The following is an 8,104-nucleotide window of genomic DNA, read 5'->3' on the forward strand; positions in this document are numbered from 1 at the left end:
TTCTCTCTCTCTCTCTCTCTCTCTCTCTCTCTCTCTCTCTCTCTCTCTCTCTCTCAAATAGAATGTCATTTCATTTTGAGCAGCTCGGCATGGCACCATGAGTTGGTGTATGCCGAGTTTGTCATACTAGTTTTCTTCAAGCCACTCCCTTATGTTTGAGAAATATTGAACCGTTATTTACGCTTTATCACGAAATTCCATTTAGGATAACAAAAAAATATCAAACTGGAATTACATTTCTATTATAAATTCTATTACAAAGAATTATCTTGCAATTGATTGTGTTCTAACGATAGAGACAAATATGCAAAAAAGGTTTTTGCCTATGTTATTTGTCTTCTCAACCTTCATTGATCCAAAACCCCACCATTAAAAATGGGAGTATAAATTACAAACTACATATTAGATTTTAGGTTTCAATACCAATGTAAATACATAAGATAATTCAATGATCTTTTACAAAAAAAGATTCGACCATTAAAGACGGTGTATCTTGAAATCCGATTTCAGATACTAAAAAAATCAATTTCAAATTATAGGTCTTACAAATCCTCTAACATAGAATTATGCTGGAATTCATTTTGTTCCGACCAGACAAAAATGCAAAAAGAAGTAGTTTTCCTATGCTTATAGACACATCTATATGATTTCCAAAGTTCAGGTCAGTGGGAATATTTCTCAAACATAAGAGAGTGGCTCCAAAAAATAGTGTCGCAAAGTCGGCATACAAGATCCCACGGGGCCATGCCGAGATGCTCAAAGTTAAATGACTTTTTATTTGAGAGAGAGAGAGAGAGAGAGAGAGAGAGAGAGAGAGAGAGGAGAGAGAGAGAGAGAGAGAGAGAGAGAGAGAGAGAGAGAGAGAGAGAGAGAGAGAGAGAGAGAGAGAGAGAGACCATTCTCTCAAACACAAGTCAATTTTGTATAAATCTAAATTTTCTCATGTCAAGGACGTATTTGTTTAATACATGAGATACAAGTAAAATTTTGCATGATTTATTTTATGATCCAAGCCATATGCCACTTACATGCCATCCTTTTACCAAACGCGTATATGTATTTATTAAGTCAAGTTATAATTTTTTTATTTATTTATAATTTAATCAAATCTTTGTTTTTCATAATAAGTAGCTTAAATAAAAAGAAAATCAATATTGACACGTCCCCTGAAAATGAAAATGAAAATGAGATGCCATGTATCATATTCTTTGATAAAAGTGACGTCCCCATGAGATGGAAGCAAAAAGGTTTATCTGGCACCATTACATGCCATGCTTGATTTCCTTCATCTTCTCCGAGAACAAATGTCGTAATAACAAAAGTAAGAGCATATTTAACTTCGACGAACTAATCCACAACTCACTGTCTCTTCATTGAATTTTCCACCATCACAACCCGATAGAAGGGTGATGGTGGTGATTCGCAGGAGTTGAAAGACCAAAAAAAGAAGAGATGGTGAAAACTTTGATATTATTAAATATGAAAATGAAAGAGAAGTTGAGGAGGAAGACAAATAGAATGGTGACTGGTAGGATCAAACTTAAATTTCTCGAATATTTCAGGTTTAGCGTGAGGAGATACAAATATGTGGGGTCTATTAATTTTTTAAAATATATAAAAAATAAATACATAGATAAAAAAATTAATTAAAAAATGACAGAGTAGTCTTTTGATGTAAGACAAGGATCAAACACACACCAAAAATAAACGGTAGGGATCATTCACTACTAAAAAAACACGCCTTTTCCTAGGGACAATTTCCTCGGAAATTCCTAGGAAAACGGCGTTCCCAAGGAAATATCGAGGAAAAGTTGTGCGTAGGTAAAACCCTCATAGGAAACTTTTTATAAGGGATTTCCGAGGAAATTTACAAGGCATTTCCGAGGAGATATGTTTGTTGGTAGTTCCGAGGAATTTCTGAGACTATATTTTTTCGAGAAGTTTCCTAGGAAATATATTTCTAAGGAATTTCTTAGGAAATAATTTTCCGAGGAATTTTCTAGGATATACATTTCCAAGAAATTTCTTAGGAAATATATTTCCGACGAATTTCGTAGGAAATATTCCGAGAAATTTCCTAGGACTGTACCCTTTTTATAGCTTTTGTTGACAGTTTTGGTGACACTTTTCGTGACAGAAAATTCCTATGAAGTTCCGAGGAAGCTTTAAAAATAATTAAATATACAAAAAAAACCAATTTTTTCTGCTTAAATTGCAAAAAAAAATCTAATAAAAATAACAAAATTTTGTTACAAATTCTTACACAAACACAATAAAAATAAAAGTAATACATAAGCATTCGGTTACAAATTTTAACATCCATCTAAACCACAAACATAATATAAATGTCTAAAAACATACAAACGTTTACAACAAATAACCTAAGGAGCGTCATGTAGATTGTCGGGAGGGTTATTACAGTCATGTCGTCTCATAAATTCAACAATTTCCGCCATTTTTCTTTCAGTTTCGGCATGACGTTGTTCCAACTCCCGAACCTAAACAAATGTTAAAAGAAACATACGTACATTAATACATACATTAGTAAACACATAAAAAGTAACACAATATATATTAACATTTTTATATATTATATAGCAACAGATCTACACCCTAAAGTCCTAAACTAAGTCTTTCATGCCTCTTACTTCTTTCTTTAAAAAGATACTCATGTCTTTCATGCCTCCTCTTTCTTACTTTTACTTATAATAAACCTATTTTATTGGCTGTATTTACACAAATACAAATAAAATGTGAGATTAATATAGTTTTGATGTGTAATCTACCAACAGTTAATATCTCTAGTACTATGAAAATCAACTATTAATGGATTGCTACAGTTTGTTTATATATATATATATATATATATATATATATATATATATATATATATATATATATATATATATATATATATATATATATATATAAAGTGTTAACACAATAAGTAAATCAGATGGTTATACACTTATGCTTAAAGCTTAATCAGTGTTCTCTCATAAGCAAATATCAATTGAATGTAGCCACTTATAAATAGATAAGTATTTTAACTTGAAGGTTATCAATTATTGATGACATTACTTCCATGTTTTGAGTGATTATGAATTCAAGATCCAATAATGACATGCTATGCTAATTATTCTCTTTGACTTTATAACTTGTTTTCCCTTAACAAAGATCTTAAACTAGAAATTGTGAAATAATATACATTGGGAAAATAGTACACATGCAAGAAAACATTACATGATCTTGGTTTTAGTTAAATTTCTTTCTCTCCCTCTTTATTATATAAATTTAATCTTTTTCCCCCTCCCCCACCAAAAAACAGAATTGAAAATGATAGGAACTAAAGGAATTTAAAACCTAAAATGTACAAAAATCCTACTATCTCAAACGTGTTAAACTATCGCAGGTAAAACTTTTGAAATTTTCTTTAAAAGCAATGATCTTTGAGAGATGAGAACCTAAAATATCTAAGCAAAAACGAAAGAAACAACACTGAGGAATTGCTACTTGCCTGAGAAACAAGAGAGGAGAACGAAGAGAGACGGAAAATCAGCAAAGGAATCCGATTTCAGCAACAACATCAAACCAGAACATCATATTATCAACTAAATACCCTCTTTCAGTAGTCTAGATTACTCAAAATAAATAAAAAAACATAGACCAATCAAAAATATGATACACATTGCATATCAACAACAACAAAAATCGGAAGTCTAAATTGATTATTAAAAACATATACCAAGCAGAAATTAGAAGTCTAGATTACCGGAGGTGGAGCTGTGGATCTGAAATCAGGTCGTCGGCAGTCAGACGACAGCAGGCGGACGGAGCAGGCGAAACGGAACAGGGGGTGAAGGCAATGGTCGATTACAGGTTCCCGTCGTTCGATTGCTAGAGAGAGGCATGATGGTCCCGATTTCAGACTTCGGTCGTCGTTCGATTTGTAGAGAGTTTGTGAAGACGAAGAAGTGAAGCCGCAAGCCGATAGACAGAAGCATGAAGTCGTGTAGAACTGACGCCGTTGATTTCGATTTTCCGATTGTCTTGTGTCGGCGTCTCAAAGAAAAAGGAAAGAGACAAAACCTAAAAATCAGATCATATGTTTATATATATATATATTCACTTCCTCGGAAAAAAAACTATATATTTCCATATTTACAATTATAGATTTTGTTATTAACAAAAATGTTCTTATTAATAATAATAATAATATATATATATATATATATATATATATATATATATATATATATATATATATATATATATATATATATATATATATATATATATATATTTCCTCGGAAGTTCCGACGTGTTTCCGAGGACCAAATAAAAAAAAACTATACATTTCCATATTTACTATTATTATTATTATAGTTTTTGTTATTAACAACAATGTTAATAATAATAATAATAATAATAATTTCATATCCAAATATATGTTCAAAGAAAAATAACAAATAATATTCAGTTTCCTCGGAAATGCATAAGAACTTACGAGGGATTTCCTACAAACATAATTTCTTTTTTTAGTTTTCGGGGTTCAAATGCCAGTTTTTTTATAGTTTCCTTTTATGTACAACTTTGGTATACACAAAATACTTTTAGTTTACCAAGTTATACTTATTATCCACATACACAAGCAAATATAAATATCAAATAAAAAATGAATGTTTTGAGTAATAAATTATGAAGGTGAAAAATGTATGTATGTATTTAATATCACTTTGAGAAAGATAAAAATATTTAATGTATAACAAACATGTACAAAATATGGATCGAAAAAACAACGTTTAAATCCTAAAAAAACAAAAAAAAAAAAAAAACGAGTTTGGTCCTAGGAAATCTCTTGGAAACACCAACGTATTTCCAAGGAATTAGTGATAAATTTTATTTTGTGTAGGAAATACCTCGGTATTTCCTAGGCATTTCCAAGTGATTTCCTAAGAACATAATCCGTTTTTCATATTTTTATGTTCAAACGTCGTTTTTTCGCTCTATATTTTTTCAACGTTATTATACATGAATTACTTTTATTTCGACAAGTTATATATGATATATACATAGATACATGCGTGTACACCATCAGAACCCATTACTCAAAATATTTGTTTACCATTATAAATCTATATGTATGTGTATGTGTATAATATGTATAACTTGGTATAATAAAAGTATTTATTGTATAACTGAGTTGTACGAAATATGAAACCAAAAAAACAACGTTTGAACCTTGAAAAAAATAAAAAAACAGGTTTTGTTTCTAGGAAATTCCTTGGAAATAACTACACATTTCCAATGGATTAATGATAAATTTTGAATTGTGTAGGAAATCCCTCGGTATTTCCTAGATATTTCCAAGAGATTTCCTAGGAACATAATTCGTTTTTAACTTTTTGATGTTCAAACCATGTTTTTTCGTTCTATATTTTGTTCGACTTCATTATACATAAATTACTTTTATTTGATCAATTTATACATGATATATACATACATACATGTGTGCACTCCATCAGAAATCATTTACATAAAACATTTGTTTATCATTGTAAATCTATATGTATGTGTACACATGTGTGGTTGTGTATGTGTATAATATGTATAAATTTGTAAGATAAAAGTATCTAATGTATAACAAAGTTGTACAAAATTATGGAACGAAGAAAAATGTTTAAAACCTAAAAAAACAAAAATAACGAGTTTTGGTCTTAGGAAATCCCTAGGATATCCCTACATACTTCCAAGGCATTAGTGAGAAATTTGGTATTGTGTTGGAAATCCCTCGGTGTTTCATACACATTTCCAAGCGATTTCCTAGGAACACAATATGTTTTTCATTTTTTTATGTTCAAACGTCGTTATTTTTTTTCTATATCTTTTCAACTTCATTATACATGAATTATTTTTATTTAACAAGTTATATATGATATATACATACATATATACATGTACACGATCACAACCCATTACTCAAAACATCCGTTTAGCATTATAAATCTATATGTATGTGTATGTGTATAATATGTGTAACTTGGTAAGATAAAAATATTTAATGTATAACAAAGTTGTAAAAAATATGAAATGAAAAAAAAAACAACGTTTGAACCTTGAAAAAAATAAGAAAACGGGTTTTGGTCCTAGAAAATCTCTTGGAAGTACCTACACATTTCCAATGGATTAGTGACAAATTTTGTATTGTGTAGAAAATCCCTTAGTATTTTATACATATTTTCATTAATATATTTTGTTTGATATTGTAGATGGAAATTGTAATAAAAGCCTGAACAATACCATATAATTAAATTATATATATATATATATATATATATATATATATATATATATATATATATATATATATATATATATATATATATATGGGTAAAGTTAATATACCTAACAACCTTATATAAGCTTAGGTACCTAACTCCATAATACTACATCGGTTCGTATCATATTTACATTGTAATTGCATAAGGTTCTTAAACTTCAACCTCATAACTTGATTACTTCCAAAATCTTTGGGCTTTCACCAATATCTTTCTTTTACATCACGTCTTTCTATCGAATACCACATGATGGGCTTCATATCCTATCGCTACATATGAAAGGATGTAGGAAAAATATAATGATGAATTTCCAATTTTTTTTGAAGTAAATCAAGTTTAGGGATGAAGTTTAAGAACCTTGGATGATTGCAATGAAAATTTAATGTAAAGAATAACCTTGTTAATAATAACAATAACAATAATAGTAATAATAATAATAATAAGAATGTTTATGATAATAATTAATAAGATATGATAATAAGAATTAAATTCTTCTTTGTTTCCTAGGAAAAGCGTAGGAACTTCCAAGAAACTTCCTAGGAACCACATAAGCGAAACACTTCCAAGTAAATGTGAAGCTCTTTGGCATACTAAAAAAATGATATGATTTGTTTAATATTAAAATGGTAATAAAAAAAACTACGAATGAGCTACCTAAGAACGTTTAACATATATTTATTTCATAGGAAAAGCGTAGGAACTTCTGAGAGACTTCCTAGGAACTTTAAATATATATTTATTTCGTAGGAAATGTGTAGGAACTTCTAAGGGTCTTTCTAGGACAAAGTGTAAATGTTTGACATGTTTAGTGAGAGACCTTGGTTCGAAAATTTCCTAGGAAATCCCTCAGAAGTCACTTCTGAGAAACTTCCTAGGAACCACTTAAGCGAAACACTTATAACGTCAATGTGAATCTCTTTGGCATACTTGAAAAAAATGATATGGATTGTTTGTAATAATAAAATGGTAATAAAAAAAACTACTAAGGAACTACCTAGGAACGTTGAATATATATTCATTTTCTAGAAAAAGCGTAGGAACTTCCGAAGGATTTCCGAGGAAGAAAATTTCCTCAATATTTCCTACTTATTACCGAGGAACTTCTAAGGAAATGCCAAAAAGACGTTTTCCTCGGAAATTCATCGGTAATGTGTAAGAAGTAGCGAGAAATTTTTAGTCCTAGGAAATTTTTGTAGGAAACTCCACCTTTTTCTAGTAGTGATCCAAGTTAAAAAAATAAGTTAGGGACCAAACACACAAATTAGCCAAACTACAGGGACCATTCGTGTAATTTATTCTTACCTTTTCGGTTTGTTTACATCTGGATAACTATTTTTTTTATACACATCTAGGTAACAAACTTTTTGGAATTTTTCACATATTACCATTATGACCGGTTATGATCGGATGTAATCTGTTACAGCCGGTCATAATGGTCATATGCGAACACTTCTAAAAAGTTCGTTACCTAGATGTATAAAAAAAAAGGATAGTTACCCATATGCGAACAAACCGAAAAATTAAGTCCAATTCTCCTTTATTCATAAATATTTATGGCTTGCTATCAATGACCGAACGCTCAACATGTGGCTCTTTCTTGGCTTCAACCTAGTCCCTGTCGAGCCTTTTTGCTTTTTATCATTAACAAGTATCTATTCTAATAAATAAAAGTCTTTTTTTTGCCACATGTTACACTCTCATTCAATCTAACAAATGTTATTTTGTGGTTATTTTAAATTAATTTTTTTTTTCCGAATATCATTTTT

At 29.7% G+C, this 8,104-nt stretch overlaps 1 long non-coding RNA gene across 1 annotated transcript; it reads right to left on the reverse strand.

The window, feature by feature from the left end:
- Positions 1-2,186: 2,186 nt before the first annotated feature.
- Positions 2,187-4,129, reverse strand: LOC111895731 (uncharacterized). The gene is made up of 2 exons (XR_002851663.3): positions 3,773-4,129; positions 2,187-2,498 (listed from the first exon to the last, which is right to left on the reverse strand). It is a non-coding gene; the product is annotated as an uncharacterized LOC111895731 (long non-coding RNA).
- Positions 4,130-8,104: the final 3,975 nt, after the last annotated feature.

Source organism: Lactuca sativa, chromosome 7, assembly GCF_002870075.4.
Source record: "Lactuca sativa cultivar Salinas chromosome 7, Lsat_Salinas_v11, whole genome shotgun sequence".
NCBI lineage: Eukaryota > Viridiplantae > Streptophyta > Magnoliopsida > Asterales > Asteraceae > Lactuca > Lactuca sativa.